At 37.0% G+C, this 18351-nt stretch overlaps 1 protein-coding gene across 12 annotated transcripts in view; it reads left to right on the top strand.

The window, feature by feature from the left end:
- GRID1 (glutamate ionotropic receptor delta type subunit 1) overlaps positions 1-18351 on the top strand; it is a 587031-nt gene that overhangs the window by 121925 nt on the left and 446755 nt on the right. Inside the window, exon 1 of one of the 12 annotated variants that reach the window (XM_074590688.1) lies at positions 6967-7091. The exons of the other annotated variants lie outside the window; for them this stretch is intronic. The gene's annotated coding sequence lies outside the window, so the exon portion shown is untranslated. Of the gene's footprint in view, positions 1-6966; positions 7092-18351 lie in introns of those variants that run through there. 12 annotated transcript variants of the gene reach the window in all.

Raw genomic sequence — 18351 nt, 5'->3', positions numbered from 1 at the left:
GAAGATGTGTTATGTTTTGCCCTAAAGGTATTCTGTGAAATTGCCCACTGTTTGCCTTTTCTGTATGTTTCCTACCTGACCAAGGAGGTATAGTTTAGGATGCTTCCTCAGAAATTCACCCTGCAGTGATTTGGGTTTTTCTTTCCCCTTGAATGGTATTGGGGAACTTTGAATCTTGGACTCTTACAGACTGATGAAAGTATATTTTGCATTTCTACGCCTCTTGCCTTGATGTCAATGCTTGAAAGGAAGAAAAAACTCTATTAGCTTAATAGGTTTGAGAATGAAAAATGCCCCAAAACAGAGATCTGAACTGGAGTTGAAAGCCTTCTAATTACTCAGGCAAGAGCAGAAATTATGCTTCATGAATCATTCAGAAGAAGCATGCATATAATCTGCTTCTTGATTATACTTTTCCGTTGATATGCTGGAAACACCCTCCTTCCTCAGTTCATTTTATTGGTGATGAGTTTGCTGCCAGAACTAGAGTGGAGCTGGTCCTTCCTTCCTGGCTCTGAAAGGTTCATCTTTATTGGTTTGATTCTTTAATCATGGCCAATCTGCAGTTTTTTTAATGGGAAGCAAACATGTCATCTTAGATGTTAAAGTGATGCATGAATATATCGCTATTGATTTTCGGTGAGCAAACCCTTTCATTTAACATATTTATATTTATATGAAGTGAATTTGAACTTTTGCTCTACTTAATTTGGTGGTGGCCTAATTACACAGTTCAATACAATCTAATAATACAGGACAGTAGAAAATTTTTCTTTGTGATTTAGCTGGCAGCAAACAGTAATCTTTGTGGTTGTTATCAGAGAAAGACATCTGAATCTATAGCAGTATTTGTCTTTTCCTGGCACTCAATTCCTGCTTTCTCTGCATGTCAGAGTTTGGTTTATTGTTTCCGGTTGTTCTGGGCTCCTAACATTCATCTTCATTTTGGTGGTTTTTTCCTTCCCTCTGTGACTCACAGCAATAACTTATTTTCCTCTTAGGTCGGTAAACAACATACTGATGTATATTCTGAATCTGATGCAGGACATTTCTGTTAGATGAGAAGCAGTGACTCAGCTTTCTTTAGCCAGCAAGTGGCCAGTTGCTGAGTCACTTTGGCAAATGTCTGTTTTACGGTATTTAAGGAACTCCTGAATAAAATTACTACTCACTTTGAAAGCTTTAAGGGCTGATGGAGGCACAACTGGAGGGAGAAAAAGTATGTTTAAACAGTGACCGTGATCATTTAAGAGCATATTCTGTGATATAAAAAAAACTTGGTTGCCATTCATTGTGAGAAGATATCTAATAAACTGAATTCATCCTTGGCATAGCTGCTGAATAGGTAAATCAGTAATAAAATGACCTTGCTTTGCTTTGATACTGTACTTCATATATCTATATAAAAATTTATGGAAAAATTCCTCACTTGTTTTGCATGTGTGCATATTTTCTTGATTTGTGGTAGGGAATGCTATTTTAGACTGCATAATAAATGCATCCTTTACTAATAAACCTGGACTGCTAATTACTGCAATACAATCTCCCCCCGTTCCTCCTTTCTTTGTTTAGTGACTAAAAAGTGATGAATCCAAGTCGTCAGTCATCATAGCAAAAACCTGTTACGGTATCGTTTTATATTTCTATTCTGCTGTTTCTGACGATGTGCTTTAGATGAAGGCCTTAATAAGAACAGAAATTAAAATAAGGGGAATCACAGTGACTTCTAGAGACAGATGGTGTTAATTGATTTCATTTTTCCCCTTCACTTGCTTTCTTAAACAGGAAGACAATAATCCTTCCTTATCAGAACAGAATTTTGCTTGTCACTGATATTTAGAGAGGTTAGTCTTAAAGCCCTGTATGTTTTAAGATTGTAAATAGGATAATGCTGTAAGCATACAACCTTAATACATGAAGATTGGCAGGACTAATCAGATAAGTAAGAACGTGCTTTTTATGCATTTACAATTTCCACTTGCTTTTCTTCTCTCTCTCTTTTTTTTTTTTTTTTACTGTAGGGGCCTATGCTATTATCAGCTGAAAGTGATTTAGTTATAGTTAGTCAGATTTTGTGGTAAAAGTAACCTGCTAGAGATGACAAACGAATTTAAATAGATGAAAGACTTTTCATTTAAAATTAGGTTTTTTACCAAAAAAGAATTGGATGTTATGCTTGGATTAAGGTTACAAGAACTGGTAGAGTCAATCTAAGCAAGCCAAAGTTGTGCCATGATCCTGACTTTTTCCTAATTCTTTTTTTCTTCTTCATTAAACAAAGTAAATATTTCCTAAAGGGAAAATGTAAATTTATACTTGGATATGTTTCTAAATCTGTGGCTAGATTATTTGGTCTGCCAGACCAAGTATTTGGTCTTTCTTTCCTTGCAAATGGGTATTGGAAAGGAAGCGTCATCTAATGTATATAATGTTGGATATGCAGCAAATAGTCTTCACTGACATCTGTTCCTCTTGGAAGAGCTTGTTATTTAAAGGGAGAAAGCTCATCTGCCCTCAGCCTTTAGAAGATGAGTTGAAAAGCACCTTGGGAAAATTTTGGTATATCACACCATTTCTGAAGCCCTTTCTGAGTTACTGTTCATTCCTGAAAGATTTGCAGAACACTTCACAGAGATTTGCCATTCACATTTCACACACATTTACCCTTCTGGCTAACTCAGTAACTGCTTTCTTCATTTTCATACCTCTACAGTGACACCCCTACTGAAAAAAAACTGAAAAGACATGAAAAAGTGGAAAAAAATAAAAAAAGGTGAAAGTAATGAAGCACATCTGTTTGAGTGAGTAAGGGCAGCAAGGATCACCTAATAAACTACAAAATAGCCCCAGAGCAGTGGAAGTGTCAAAAGGAGCATCTTATGATGTCCTCTTCTAAAGTATGTGTCTATGAAATCCCAACAACAGAAAGCTATTATAGGTATAAGGAGTATTCTGTTGCAATGAGATACTATGAAGTAAACAATCATAGTAGTGGCCTAGTGAATTGCAGAAATCTCCAGTCTTCAGATTTAAATTTTCAGAACTACCTGTAACTTTTCTGGGTACATGTTTTATCTATTCTTAATCTCATATAAGTCAATGAACACATAAAATAAAACCAGCGTCGCTTGACTGAGAGCTAGTGAATACATATATTTTGGGGAAGTTAAAAAGCAGCAGCCAATTTAATCTTGAGTTTAAAATAGTTACGTAGATAATCTATAATTTCCTTACTGGTTTCCTTCCACCTTTCTGCTTTCTGTTTGTTCATCTCAAACAGTTGTTTCATCTTGTCTTTCATGTATTTTATTGTCTCTTACACATTGTGAATTATCTTTGCCAGGAATTGTCATTTATTTTATGTCTGTGCAGGGTCTAGCACAAAGAGGACCCAACCTTGTCAAATCTCTGGTTGCAAACAGGAATATTAATAATTAAAAATGGCACGGGAAAATTAGATTGAGACTCGAGTTTGTATGAAACGTAATATTGAATGTAATAAAAGCAAGTCTTTAACATATAAATGGGTTTGAGAAGATACAGAGTAATCAAATTCAACTGTATTTTTTTAGTACTTCTCGTGTCATGTCTCCCAAGGTGCTTTACAGCACAATAATCATGATTAACTCTGGATTTAATCAGTGAACTAGTGCAGTAATCCACGAAGTGGGACAATGAGGCAGAAGAGCTTGATGTTGGTGAGGACCCTAGTGGCCATGTTATAATTTGTGAAGAGATGTCAGTGAAACCCATGAAGTCCAGGTGTGACAGGGTACATGGGTAATCAGTTCAGTATTTTAGAGAAACAGTTGGAACAAAAGTCCACAAACATTTCTTAGATATCATTATAATCTGAGGATAGGAGGTTTGGGATGTGTGCTTTGTTTTAGGACAATAATGACAAATAATAAGTGGAATTTATATCACATTTTCCGACTTGCTTCAGTTTTGCTTTCATAAATGTTTGTAAGTGCAAATATCTCTCAAATGTGAACTCTGTGAATCGCAAGTACTGGTTTCTTGGCAACCACATCAGGACTTTGCTATTTGCAGCTAGAAAGGAGGGTGCATTTTCAAACAGACTGTGAATTTAGAGGTTTTGATGGCATTGATGGCATTGATGATAACGGAAGTTTATGGTTTATGTTTTAATTTTTTTTTAATCTTGCATGCTCATTCCTTAGGCCCCTAAGTGCCATAAACCATCATGGTGGTGAATACCAAACTAATCTTGAATTACCTAGGCAGTAAAAACCTGGGTAGTTTTTCCTGGTTATTAGAAGGCAATTTGTGAAATACAAACCTTCCTCTTAAGGATGTTTCTCACCAGGTGAATTAAAAAATCTACTTTTATAGTGTGTTTCGGATGGATAACGATGGAGACTCACTCTCCATGTTACTGAGAGATTATGATGATAGGAGCTGAAGAGACAGTGTTCCTGTGTACACGCCTTGGGAGAGGGGAAAGAGGTTGTTCGGGTATGGAAGGGAAGAGCCTGGAAGGGATAAAGGGTATTTGACGCAGTGGTATGACCCAAGAAATTTCAGGGATAGTTTTCCTCATCTTTCTACCTCCCTCCTTCATCTCACTGCCTCAAATTCACTATCTTGGATCTCTGTAAAGTACGGAGAAACTGATGGATGTCAGACAGAGCAGACAATAATCCAGTTGCTAGGGTCCAGGTGCCTGATATGCAAGCAGTATAGTTTCAAGTCTTGAATATATATGGTTTACGTATCTTGCTATTAAAAAGTAGTAGTGTGGATGAAGAACTCCTTTTAAGTCTTTTATTATGGTGAGGAATTATGATTTATGTTAAGGTCTTATTGCTTTCTGAGCAAATGAAATCTGTCATTATGAGAATTGTTTCTGATTTTGTAAGATATTGATTCTACTGCAGCTCAGGTGAAGAAAAGAGAAAGGTCAGTGAAAGGAGAAAAATGAGACATTTCCATTATCTTTTTGTCGATGTTGGCGCAGGCTCTAGAATGCATGTTCTAAATGTGTGTTGGATCAAGGTTTTAGATGGTGGATTCCTAAGATTAGAGAGAGTTTTTAAATTATACCATGAGGGATTTATACCGTACTTTGGATAAATGCTGGCTAGCCCTAATAAAACACCATAATTGTCATGACTGCATCAAGGTTTATTATAAAGCTTCTCATTTTGTTGCACTGCAATCTAAATGCACTGGCACATTTAACAAATGTAAATGAATTGACCTTTCCATACCTTCAGAGAACAGATAATTTTCCTATAGATAAGGAGTTCGCAATAGAAGTTTCTAAAGGAGTTGCCAGGTTATTGTGGAGTCACAGCTAGGAACCAGATCTCATTCTTCGGTGCCCTGACCAACCTTTCCTCTCTCTACCCACCCTTGCTCTCCTTTAGCCCTTTCTTTGGCGTTAGGCCCCTTTGAAACACTTCTGTTATTTTGATGGCAGTGGTTGGCCCTTTTGTCTTTGTCTTTTTTTAAAATTTTAATCTTTTTAATCTTCATTTTTTCTTCTGTGAAATGGAGTGAGCAGTGCTTATATAAACATCAAGAGGTTTAGTAGTGTTGGCTGGTTCAAAGATGCAGAACTTCTTGAGCCAGGGAACTGGGACTTATATATCCACACTGGGAAGAAGAAATTAATACCCCCTTCATACCTGGAACTTTTAATGTCTCCCTGGACTACTGAGGGATGCAGCCAATGCATCATGTCTTTCTCAAGTCACATCTACCCATATATTTATTATTTATTAAATTAAATATTTATTCTTTTACTTGCTATTATTTTCAGAATCTCTTGACACAATTATTGAATTATGTATGCTTACGGGTATGTTAGTTTGTGCAAAGATGAAGACGGCACAGTATAGGTTTCAATTTTTAGAGTTCTACCTACATATGAAGATGAAGTATCTATTGTGCTAAAGCAAATGGTGTTACTTTTTACTACTTCCCCCTGGAAAAGGGCCACGTTTTTGAGATGAAATCCAGCATCTCAAATGAATTTTTTATATTACTTGCATGTAGCAGGATTCATTTTCTCCATCATCTAATGGATCGTGTTTATTGAATGTGACAAACTCGAGAAACTGAGCTTTCAGATGTGGAGGGCAGATGACTGCCTGCATTTGTTTGGCATCATCGATTTATCAAGACTTTCATCTTGTGCATACAATTATAGGTTGAGTTTCCATCCCTTCGTGAAAAGTTCCATTATCTTTCTTAAATCTTTAAAACCTAGTGTTGAGTTAAAAATGATGTTTAGGAAAACTACCAGAAATATTTTATAGAAAATTTATAGGGATGCTATAGAGTAAATGAGCAGGTATTACCTTTCTGTTCATTATTTTGATTCAGTGGACAGGGAGAATATGACTTCTTGAAGGAAAAAATAGTCTTGATCCTGCTTTTAGCAAGGTCAGTAGCAAAACTTCTGCAGTTCTGCCTCTCAAAGTTATGGATACTCAGCTGTTTGGGCTAAAGAAAGATATTTTCTTCTGTTGAGAAGAGATTTTGCACCTGCAGCAGTTCTTCTGGTTGAACTGTCTGCCTGGTGGTGAAAAGGCTGATTGCTACTGTCACTGTGGGACAGAAACCTGCATCTTTTCTCCTGATGGTCTCCTTTCTGAATGCTGTGGAATATCACAGCTCCCCAGCAGGAAACTGACCTTGTTGCATTGAAATCTATGGGGAGAGTTACCACTGACTTCACCAGAAGCAGGGTCAAGCCCAGAGTTCGTCAATCCTTTTAGCAGATACCTTGAGTCCACCACTGTTTTGGTTTATGGTTTTTGTCAGCTTTACACACGCTATAGATAAGCAGAGCAGTTATGGAGTGTGTTTAGAGGCCAGCAGACGACTTTAGGTGGAGAGCGGAGTGGTGGGCAGGTGAGGGTTTGCTGAGTAGCAAGGAAAGGCAGCTGTGAAGAACCTTGAAAAGGGAATTTGCAACACCTGGGTGGGGGTGGCCTTGCTGGGAGCAGGAAACTGGGTGTGTCCAAGGGAGGTGATGGTGTGCTGAAGGTCTGCCTCTGAACAACAGCTCTCAGACAGGGTTTCTATGTTTTAGAAGTTGATATGGCTCATCTATAAAGGTAACAAATAAGGCTTATTGGTTTGCTTTTTGGAGTCAGTTTTGCTTATTGTGAGTGTACATATTTGTATGTGTTTGGAAGTCTGTTTTATATTTGTGAGCTAGGCAAGGCATAAATCCTTTCCAAGATTACCCTAGACCGAGAAGATCAATGTGTACTTGGGGGTACAAAAAGTCAAACTTAAGCTAAAAAACTTAGAAAAATCTGTCTGTGATTCAGATGTAGCAACCCCTTTGGACAGGGAGCTATCGGATTGCTACTTATCTGTTATTTAGGTATGTTGGGTGCCTGGGAGTCATGGACAGATAACTCTTGTGCCTGAAAAAGGCAGCTTTACTGCATGTCCAATGATTGTATGTGTTTTAAGGTATATTTCACTAGGTTTGTGTATTGATTGATTTAGTGCAGCTTGGCTTTTGTATTGGCACTTCATTGTTAGTAAACTAGAACGAGATTAAGATTTTTCTGTGTTATATTATGGAATTCAAATGAACGGTACAGATGGTGAAGGATGTATACCTGGAAGTACTTTAAATTTGCTTATCCGTTTTTATGCTGGGTGGAAGATACTGCACCCTGTGCTCCATGGATTGATTCTCTCCTGCTTGTTTTATGAAACTCTTCTCACCTGTGAAAAAAGGCAAGCAGCAAAATCGTACTCTTAATGGTGCTATGGAAGTAAGAAACAATACAAGTTGCAAGATGATACATTGGTATGCATGATTTTCTTCTCGTAACAATATCCCCTTTAGAAAACTAGAGGACATATAGTTAGGAGGGTAATTGGAAAAACTTGACTATGCAATTGCTAAGCTCTAGTACTAGGACAGCTAAGACCAAATTTCTTCAAGCACCAGCTGAATCCTATTGTGGTTTATAATTAGGTATACATCTCTCGCATTTTAACAGACACTTCATTTTTATTCTTCCTCTCCTAGATACCTTAATCATACAAATTACAGGAGTTTGAAATGAAACAAGGTGTACACTCCAGGGCCTTAATTGCTATTAGTAAACAGAAGGTTTTTGCATTAACTTCTTGCAAAGGCTGCTGAGTAACTGTTCTGTGGTACAGTTAGCTCTTGTTTGGGGGAACTGTTTCACCTTTTGTGAATGCTAATGGCACACTTTGAATTAAAAGGATTTATTTCAGAGGCTGCAAAAACTGTGAGACATCTATCAGCTGGAAGGAAGCTTAGTGTTCTTAAACTACCAGTGTGTAAATGAACTCTTAGATTGTATTCTTTGAGCTCTGTGAAGTGCTGTAGTGTGTGTGTTTCCAGCTGTGAAGGATTACTGTTGATCCCACTAGCTCATCTAGAGAGAGGTTTTTATTTTAACTCACACTTTGAATGACTGATTCATGTCTCAATGGTGTACATACATAAACATAATCCATTGATTACTTTATTTCCTACTATTCATAGGTATTGCTTATACAATGCTTTATAAACCATAAACTTTCATCACTGTCATTGCTGAAAGCTCTTATCTGGAGTGCTGCTAATAATGAGAAAGCTTATACTGTTGTTAACTGTCTCTGGTGTGGTAGAACGGGTTGCTTTACCTCTCAAAAATACATCTGGGAGGCAAAAAAGGGGAAATAACTTAATGAAATGGTAATGCCTACAAGCTGCCCTTGGGAACGGCAGCCAAGCCTTCAGCTCCTGATAAACTGAACCCATTCCTTCTTCAGACCCAGAGCAGAAATTGAGGTAGCTCCTCTAGCCTAAAATAAGGAAAAAGAAACTCAATTAGTTGAAAAGCAGTCAGAGCCAGAGGTTGCTTCTTACTGCTTCAAGTATGAATGTGGAAAGGATGTCTTTATTCAGATGTTGTAAGGTATGTTAGAGATTTCTGCTTTCTCTCTACGCTTTTGAATTCTATGATTTACATGTTCACTGGCAGATATATGCAGAATTTCAAGGTTAAGCATCAGCTGTCACTGAGGCATACCAGAGTCCAACTAGGGCAGTATATTAACAGTGGATTATTGGATATAGGCCAGCACAAGAGGTCAGAGCTACCAGAAGCTGTGTCCTGGCCAGAACTTGTGGCATGACATGCTTGGATGCTTGTATAAGCAAGTATTTTGTTTTTCCCACATGCTATGTCAAATAACTTTAAAATTAAATTTTTTTTAAAATTAAAATTCAAAGTTAAATAATATTTTTAATGTAAATTCATTGTAAATTCATCAGGCCTTTTGACATTTAACAAGTCAGTCAAAAGTTGTATTTGGTGAGGAGCTGTGTTCTGAACTGACAGATGCCTAAAAATATAATTGATTTCCACCATGGAGCTATGATTTCTCAAGGTTTTCTTGTAACTGCATTATGCATGAGGGAAAAATAATGAAGAGCTCCCTTTACTTTCTTGAAAAAACAAAACCAATAGTCAACTCACTATATTACTAAAAATGTAGAAGTACATTCTGAAATCTAAATGTTTTAACTGAAAAAAATAAATATTTTGTATATAGAAGCTCTTGCTGGTTTTTTTTAAGGTATATCTATAACATTTAAGTCTCAGAATATTTAGTAATTTTAGTCTTAGTACGCTTACACATATGCTTGTTTCAGCCTTTTAGTTAAAAAAAAAAAAAGTTTCTGTTGATTCCAGTTCGGGTTCGTTACTGACTTTTTGTAGAGAACTTAGAAGCAGAGGCCTACACATGGAAGATGATGTTTACGAGGCAAAGATTGATAGTAATTGACCTCATAAGAAGTTTAAGCTTTTGATATAATAGCATTTTCAAGTTAATCTTGGAGTGATTTTATGCTTTAGAAGGTGAGAAATAGATCATGCAGTGAAAAGCCAGGTGTAGTGTGTGTAGGGGCTGTAAAAGCAGCACCTGTGTTTTACCTGCCTTTGGACCAGCTGGGACTGAGCCTCTCCTTTGTACTTCTCTGCGCAGGTGAGGGCTGTGAGAATATTTTGTTTCATGTACAAGTGAAGATGGAGATACCAGGCACATTTTCTTGGGTGACCTTCACAAAAAAGTTGAGATTACTACTTGGACTTAAGTGTGTCTATGTGAGCTTGAATCACTAGGTTAATTTTGAACCTGGTCTCTGCCCCAGTTACTGCCTTTTGATTTGTGTCATGAGGCAGTTTTAGACTGCACGAACTAGGCTTTTTCGGATGAAATTAAACCGGAAGATGCTCTCCAGGAGCACACATAATGCTTCTACGGGACAGTTAACCCACAGCACTGGGTGAGTGCTAGTCCCAGGTAAAACCCTGTAATTCTATTTTGTGAGTGCTTGGTCATCAGCACCAGCTGGTTCATTGCTTATGGTATGGGATCTCCTGTTACTTGCTAATATAGATAAAGCATGGGAATGAACTTCTTTTTATTTTTTTTGTGCAGTTAAAAAGGAAAGGGTCATTTGGGACTGAAGTTGAGGGATGGAGAATTGTGAATTATCTATTGAAATGAACTGAAAGCATCAGAATAGAAGTGCTTCTCACTTGAATAAAACTATTTATACTTGGATTTTTATTATTTTAATGAGGATAAATGAAAATCTTGCCTTTCCCACTGTTCATAAAGGACAAGGGATGATTATGACAGCACTGCTCCATCAGACAATAGTCAGTGAAACATGTAGGGTGCTTTCCTGAGATATGGGGGAAACATCTTTTAATCTCTCCTTTGGTGAGACTTGGACATCTCTCAACTCTTCCAGGAGCAAGGCAAATGCCAGCTTTGTCAGTGGTTACAGGAGGGTTTGTTTTACTTTCAGTATTTCCCGTGGAGGAGTTCCACTTTGCATACATATGTTTGCTAGACTGAGGAAGTGAGGGAGAATGGCTCAAGATGTCGATAATCAGCCCCCAGGTCCCAGTCCCTGCTCTGATCTTACAGTGCAAAATGGGGCAGCTTTAGCAATTTCTGTTGTGTGTGTGTCATGTTCTTAACAATGAAGATTAACTGAGTGCCAATTTCAGGACTGTGATTATAAGAAGATTTAAAGAAAATTATACTTTGAATTCCCCAAGATTAAGCAAATGCAGATGGGGAGAACGGGGGATGGGACAAGGTGAGGCCAGGCCTAAACTCAGTAATTAAGGTTATGTCAACGTATCACTTTCATCTTCTCTTCTACTGTTCCAATCTTCCTCTTCATCACATCTTATAGATTTTTTTATTTTTTTTTTTAATCTGCCTCCTGGGCGATATATTTTTTCCTGAGAGCTGCTTGTGCCATTGTGACTGTGGGGAACAGTGTGTCATTTCTCCTTTCCTGCCACTATTTATCCACAAAGATGAACTGTGATTTTTTTTTTTTTGGTACGTTGTTTCTAGTTTGAGAGCATGCCAAACCTTTTTATGGTTTGATGTGCTGGTATCCTTTTGCTGTGGGGCTGGAATATACCTTTGGCAGTGCCAAAAGGCTATTTTCCTTAGGGGAAACAGGAATCCAGCATACAGAAAAAATCATATACACCCATGTTATTACCATTTTTTGTAGGTGTTTTGTAAGAGCTTTCAATCTTAAAGTAACATGAAAACTGTGAAGGGACTTCTAGATAAAAGTACTGTCAATCTAAATGTAAAACTATGTATCCTCACTAGAAGTTACGATAATGTATTTTTATGAATGATGTATTCTTATGAATGATGCATTTTTGATGCAGAACTCAATTTTTTTTTTTTTTTTGGTCTTGTAACATAGGATGTTACCAATTATTAAGGAAGTAAAATATGGAGTAGTGATTCCTGGACAAAGTAATTAAATCTCAGTTCTTTTCTTTAAAAAGGTTCCTTTTGTATTTATTTTTCTGATTAGCATTTTTTCCTTACATGAGACTTCTGGGTAACTCAAAGTGTTTTCAGGCTTATGTTTTTTCAGAGGTGAAATAATTCTGAATAGCTAAAAGGGGGAATAGTGTACCTTGTTTTACGTTTTATATGTGCATATAATCCAAGACATTTAAGTTTGAATGTATATATACATACACACAGAGTTATTTATATAAATGTGAAGTTTAAGACAATTTTGATGAGAACTTGTAGCATACACAACTAGTGCATGTCTCTGTTTATAATTACACTATGCTCTATGCTAATTCCTGGCTAAGAGAAACCTTTCCTATTACATTTAGCATTTTATCTTGTTTTCCAAAGGAAACTCATTTGTGCTCGCATGTCTATTTCCTCTTCCCCTGTAGTTTCTAGTCTTGTTTAATTTTAGCTGAACTTGTCAGGAGGGCAAAATCAAAGAGGTGGTGGCTGTTTTGGGGAGATGCTATTAGCATTCCCTGCTGTGAAGGAGCCCCTGCACCTGGAGAAGGTGCTCCCTTGTTTTTACCACAACAGAAATTCTGGACGGGCGGGCAGTCTTGTATGCTGCTTAGCCACGGAAGCCGTTGTATTTGGTGAGACAGTTCATACTTTAGATTCCAAAATCAGCTACTGTCAGGACACAAATCCATGGGAAATGACACTTGACCAGTTCTGCTGCTTAAAGAACTACTTGTTATACTTCCCCACCCCTGTGAAATCGCCATAGAACAGCAGTGACTTAATGCTTTCAGAAAAGTAAATATTAGAAAGTGTGTTCTGTTAAAGCAGTAAAGGGACTGCAACATCTGATTTGTACAGACAGCTTATCTTTGGTTCATTAATCTCTTTGGTTGATAATCCTGCTAAATTATTTAATTTCAGAACAATTGGACAACATTACTTGAAGCAATAAAAGCAAATGCGCTAAATATTGCTCTACTTTTAAAGTTTTCTAGGATACTTCAGAGTCATGAATTGTTGATATCAACTTCTTACAGCTATTCTATATTTGAACTGTGTGACAGTTTGTCATGGAACTAGATGGGAGGGGTAGAAGCCTTTTTTTTGGTATTTGAATGACATTAGTAAACTATAAAGAAAACAGTTTTGTTCTTTGGAAGCGAAATGTAGCTGGAGAAATAGTCTGCATTTATAATTAAGATGATTTGCTACTATTTTGTAGTGGACTGGGTTGAAGAGAATGAATTTTTTAACTTTTTAGAAGCTGCTCAAGGAATAAGTGTTTCTGTAGTACTGATGTTTTATTCAATCCAGAGAAAGGCTAACCTCATAAAGCGGTAGGGGAGATACTGAGCTTCTTATCATTTCATGGAACAGTGTATGAGGCAGATTACAAATGTTTCAGAGTGCTAGAGTCTTGGATGACGAATTGTTTGATAAAGTACTCATGAGTTTAACAGAGCCTTGAATGTAAAACATCCAGCTGTTATATGCTGTGAACTGGCATGTTCTAAGTACCTGCAAGCTATATTTAGAGTTAGTGCTTTGTGTGCAACACATTAAGTCTTGGATGCAGTATTGGAAGCTGAATTGTAATGTTCTGTGTAATTCCTCTGTTCTAGGGGAGTGAATATTGAGAAATAGATAATTCAACTATGATAGGTCTCTGACAGTAATTGTGGAAAGAAGCCAACCAAATACTAATATTTGCTGTGTGGTCTGGCCTGAAGGAGCTTTTTTGGGTACTACCGGAATTGTGTGTTTATATGTATGTGGTCCCTCAGCAGTCTCCATGGAACATCCTGGCTTTGCAAAGAGTTAAGCACTTAAACACTTTTCGGAGCTGTAAGCTACCATGCTTCAGACAGAGCCTACCGATATCTGACTGAGCGCACGATTATGTGCAGTTATAAGACTGTCTTTTGATAAGGAGGTGAATAACCGTAACGTGGTAGTCATCTTTGTTCAAGGAATATAAATAATGCAAATTTAACTGGGCCTTTTAGGTAATGAATTTATAGGCTTATGTCCTTAAAACTTGTTTCTGTTCTTTAAACTGCATGAGATATGTTTTGGTAGATTGAAGACCTCGTGCACAGTGCCCTCCGGGATAGTCCATGTGGTATTTGTCCAGTCGCGGAGCAGGCATGCAAGCCATGACCTTGTGTGGAGTCAACAGGAGCCTCACATCTCTGAGCTTGATGTTTGTCTAGCTATCTTTCTGAGGCTTTCCTGAGGAAAGGAGCCACAAGTGGAAGGATGATAAACGAAGATGGGGAAATGCACAAGTACTACTGGAGTTTTGCATCCCAAAATGCAATTCTGAACTTTGCTCCAAACTTGACTTAAAAGTGAGCCCTGTCTTCCTCCCTGTCTTTTATTAGAGATTCGACTTCTGCTTTACTTTTTTTTTAAATATCTCTGGAAATATTTTCTTTAATAGCTTGTAGTAAGTGACTGCTCTTCTAGCAGTATGTTTGCTTCTATGAAAGTTGGTCCAGCTTCCTGCTCTTGTGATTGTCACAAAACTCCATTTGTGTGAATGTTACTGGCCTATTTTTGATATAAAGAATGCAATTGCTTTTAAATATAGTGTAGGGTTTTTTTTTTTCAAATGCTGAGTCTCTTTTGGGAAAATCTATCCTTTAAAACTGCTGTGCTTGATTAGAGACGTATGACATGGGTTAAGCTATTCAATTTAATTTTGAAAATATTCCTCTTGAGAATTGCCTGCAACTTACTGAAAAAATGGTTCTAAAGTTCTTTGTTTGAAAGATAAATATAAGGGTAAGTTACTAGAGCTTTTTTTTTTTTAATGGTAATAATTAGAATAAGTGCTATTTCCTCTATTTAAAAACAAGACACTTTTAGTATCTTCACACTTCTTGAATTGTTCTTTTAAAAGATAGAGATGAATGCTGTAAAAGACAGAGGTGAATGCTACCTTAGTAAAATAAGGTAACTAAAATTTTAAAACCAAGGCAGTTAATAAGATAAAAACGTAACTTTCAACTACAAAGATTCATTCTTCAAGATAAAGTAAGTATCTTAAACTGATCTAGAGACTACATGTTATTAATAGTAAAATCTTTATTAAAAAATTGTAAAGCCCTCTGAGGAAAATGTATGATTAAGTCAAAGATCCTAATCTATCAGTGTAGCTTAGAGCTGGTTTGATCAAATTTGAATCTCAGTAGTGGTACTTTATTCTTATTAAGCTGTATAGAGTATATTTATTTGAAGCATAGTAGTTCTTCATTGGTATCTGTCCTCCCTCCCCCATAAATAACCTTAGCCACCTAGTTGCAAGTATTTTAAATACCAAAGCAAGAGTAGAATAAGAGATAAACCATTCTAAATATTGGAACAGCGATATTTTGGGGTTGTGTGTGGGATTTTTTTACTACTAAGTACAAATTTTCTTCTGCATAACAGGAATAATGTCCAATACTTGATGGCATTAAAAAGCTTAAAACTTATCTGTAATGTTAGGGGTTCAACTTTTTTGTTAAATCTCTAATTCTCCAGAAACTTTTGCTTACCAATTAAAACCTGTTTGAACAAAAATTTTGTTCAAAAGTTGTTTCTAATTTGAACTATATACTTAGAAAGAATTTTAGCATTGATGTCATATCATATAACACAACTTTACATGGATTCAGAAGTGTCCAAAGTATTAAATATATTTTGACACTATTAAATATAGTGTCATACCACACTAATGTGTTCCTTATAAACAGCCTCTTTTATAGAATGAAGGAGTTGAAATACTCTACAGGGTTTTTTCTGTTTGTTTTTAATCTGGTCATTTTCTTGTTCCCTGCTACCTATAAAGCCTTTCTTCCTTAATAACTGGACTCCAAGGGAGGGGAAAATGAAAACTTATAAATTTTAAAACATCTTATAAAAGCAATCTAAACCAGCCTCATGATCTATAAAAATGTTACAGATTGTAAGTCATGTATCTGGGGACCTTCAGAGCTAGATGTAAGTGTTGCTGCTTATTGGGCAATTCCCATTTCTAATTGCGTGGGAGTTTATGATGCTAAAGCTGTAACCTGTAAGTGGAGCAAGACTGAATGTGATCTTTTTGGAGCTGAGAACAGTATTTATTTATTTTCAAATCTGGGGCTGGAGCAATGGATATGAATTATACATTGGGACAAACAAACATTGTAAAAAATCTGTTAATCTTTTCGGGGATTAGGAGTGTTAGATGTTATTATGAATATTGCCTCCATTGGACGGCATATATGCAGAAATAAGTGTTATGAATGTTAACAGCAACTTAAATGTTTCAACTCCATCAGATTTAGGATTCTTGCCTTTTGCTTTCCTCTGTTGGTTTAATGGAAACGCCTGCTCTTACTTGCAAAAATAGAATCTGATGTTTTCTTTGCAATTATTGGGTCCACTAGCCCTATTTCCTTTTACTTATAAGTTGTTACTTCTTAATTTCTTGGTTTATTAGTTTTTATTGCATTAACTTTTGTCTTCTGTAAAAAGGTCTTGATTAACCACAGGGAAAATCGTAACCCGTGAAGCAGATATAGGTATAATATCAAAGTTTTGTTGATGAGCTGCCTCAGTCCCTGGGGAATCGGGGGATGAAGTCACTTACTCACTAGAGCCACTCGGTCTTTAGCCTCTCTCTGGAGAGCTGGATATAAAGGTGACAGATACAATAAGGGTGCTTTTCTATGGGTTTGTGCTCAGAGCACTTAAATGCAATCACCCACCCCTTCCAGACATATTAGAGTAGCCCCTAGAAATTGAAGGTGGTGAGATTCTGCTAACTGTCAGAGTTTGAGATCATTTAGCACCTCACAAGATCAGGCATCAGATGGTAACAACCTTTGTGTGATGCTGACTTGGACAAAATTCAAACTTGTGACCTATAGCAAGAAAAAAAAAATTTTTTTTTTTTTTTTGGTAGAATCTGTACTGCCAAGCTTTTATCTTTAAAGCTTGGCAATCCTGCTGCCACTATTTGTTTTTGCACTGCAGGCACAGCATCAGTCTTCCCCTCACGTGTGTGATGCAGGAAGGGAACGAGGCATGCAAGATGAGTGGCTGTGCTCTCCAGGACAACATCACTGTCTCTTTTTGGATGGGAAAAAGTAAAGCTTGAGATGACTAGAGATTACATGCAGTTAAAATCAGTCAAGTCTTTGTTAGTTTGAAAAGATCTTGTATTTTTCAGAAGTCTGCATCTGTGTAAATTGGTAGGGATTCCTGATCGCTAATCAATGGAGATTATATAGTGATGGAGAATAAATTTTAATTTTGACAGGCTTTAATATGACAAATTGCAAAAGATTGTCACTCTGGGGGGTGGTGTGGGAAAAGGGGTGGGAGGGAAAGAAGGAGGAGTCTGGATGTATGTGAAATCCTACAGTTCTCTCCACTGGGAGCACTTACAGTATCATTGTTATCTAAGATAAAAGGGATGCTAAAGAAAAAAGTACTCTTCTCAGTTGTGCACTCTGAAAATACCTATAGGAGGTTCTAGTTCCATCTCAGTACAATAGGAATAGGGTTTGAGATTATTAGACAAGTGAATTTCAGTTCAGTTAGAACGCTTTTAGTCTTTGCTTGTTAGAGGGCTGGAGGGCTACGTGGAATTCACAGGTCTCTCTTTGACTTTCTTTTCCAATAAGAGAACTGTTTCTGTGATAGCAAGTTCTTAGCCTTAACTCGCAATTGCTAATTATTCCAGCCAACCCTGCTGAACTGCTCCTTTGGCTGAACTGTATTGGGCACAGGTGGTTTTCAGTAGTTCTCAAATAAGCTTTGTGCTGGTAGGTGAGGGGCTCTGGAAAGGTTTTTGTAAAATATGTATGGTGTGAAAAGCTATTTATTTTCAAGCATAATATGGACTAGAAAAAAAGCAGACTATTTCCAAGTACAATTCTGCTAGGCTTTGCTTCTTACCTCACTTTTGGAAAAGCATTTGTTCCTCTCATGCTGTGGTGCAGTAACAAGAGAGTTGGAATAGAGGCTGTTTACTCCATTCTTTTACAATATTTGGTTTGATACGTATTTCTTCTTTGTTATTGCACTCTGACAGTTTACTCTGTTAAACCCTTCCATTAATAAATACCATTTATCGGTAGTGAGAAGTGGTTGGGGTACTTTAGCAAGTAGAATACCAGACGTGGACTTGGGAGACCTCTTCAGCTTTCTCCGTGCTTCTTTACTCTCCAGGGCATGTCCAGTTTGCGTCACCATTGTTCAGTTTCTTCCTCTTCAGAGCAGTGTTTTTAATACTGTTTTAAACTGCTTTGGCTGAACGTCGAAGGGATCACTCATCCAGCTGTGGATGAGCCTCCCCAGCCCGTGTACTGAAAATGATGCTGACCCCAAGTAAATAGCTCAGAAATTCTTTGGCGGTTTGTGATGTTGGTCTTTCCACCTCAAACTGCGGTTATGCAATAGATTGTACTCTCAGAACATTCCTGTGACACAAGACAAGTTTGTTGCTTTTCTTTTTAAATTTTTAAAAAT

This window comes from Larus michahellis, chromosome 6, assembly GCF_964199755.1.
Source record: "Larus michahellis chromosome 6, bLarMic1.1, whole genome shotgun sequence".
Taxonomy (NCBI): domain Eukaryota; kingdom Metazoa; phylum Chordata; class Aves; order Charadriiformes; family Laridae; genus Larus; species Larus michahellis.
Note: the sequence above shows the minus strand (reverse complement) of the source record. Positions and strands in the feature narration are given on the sequence as shown.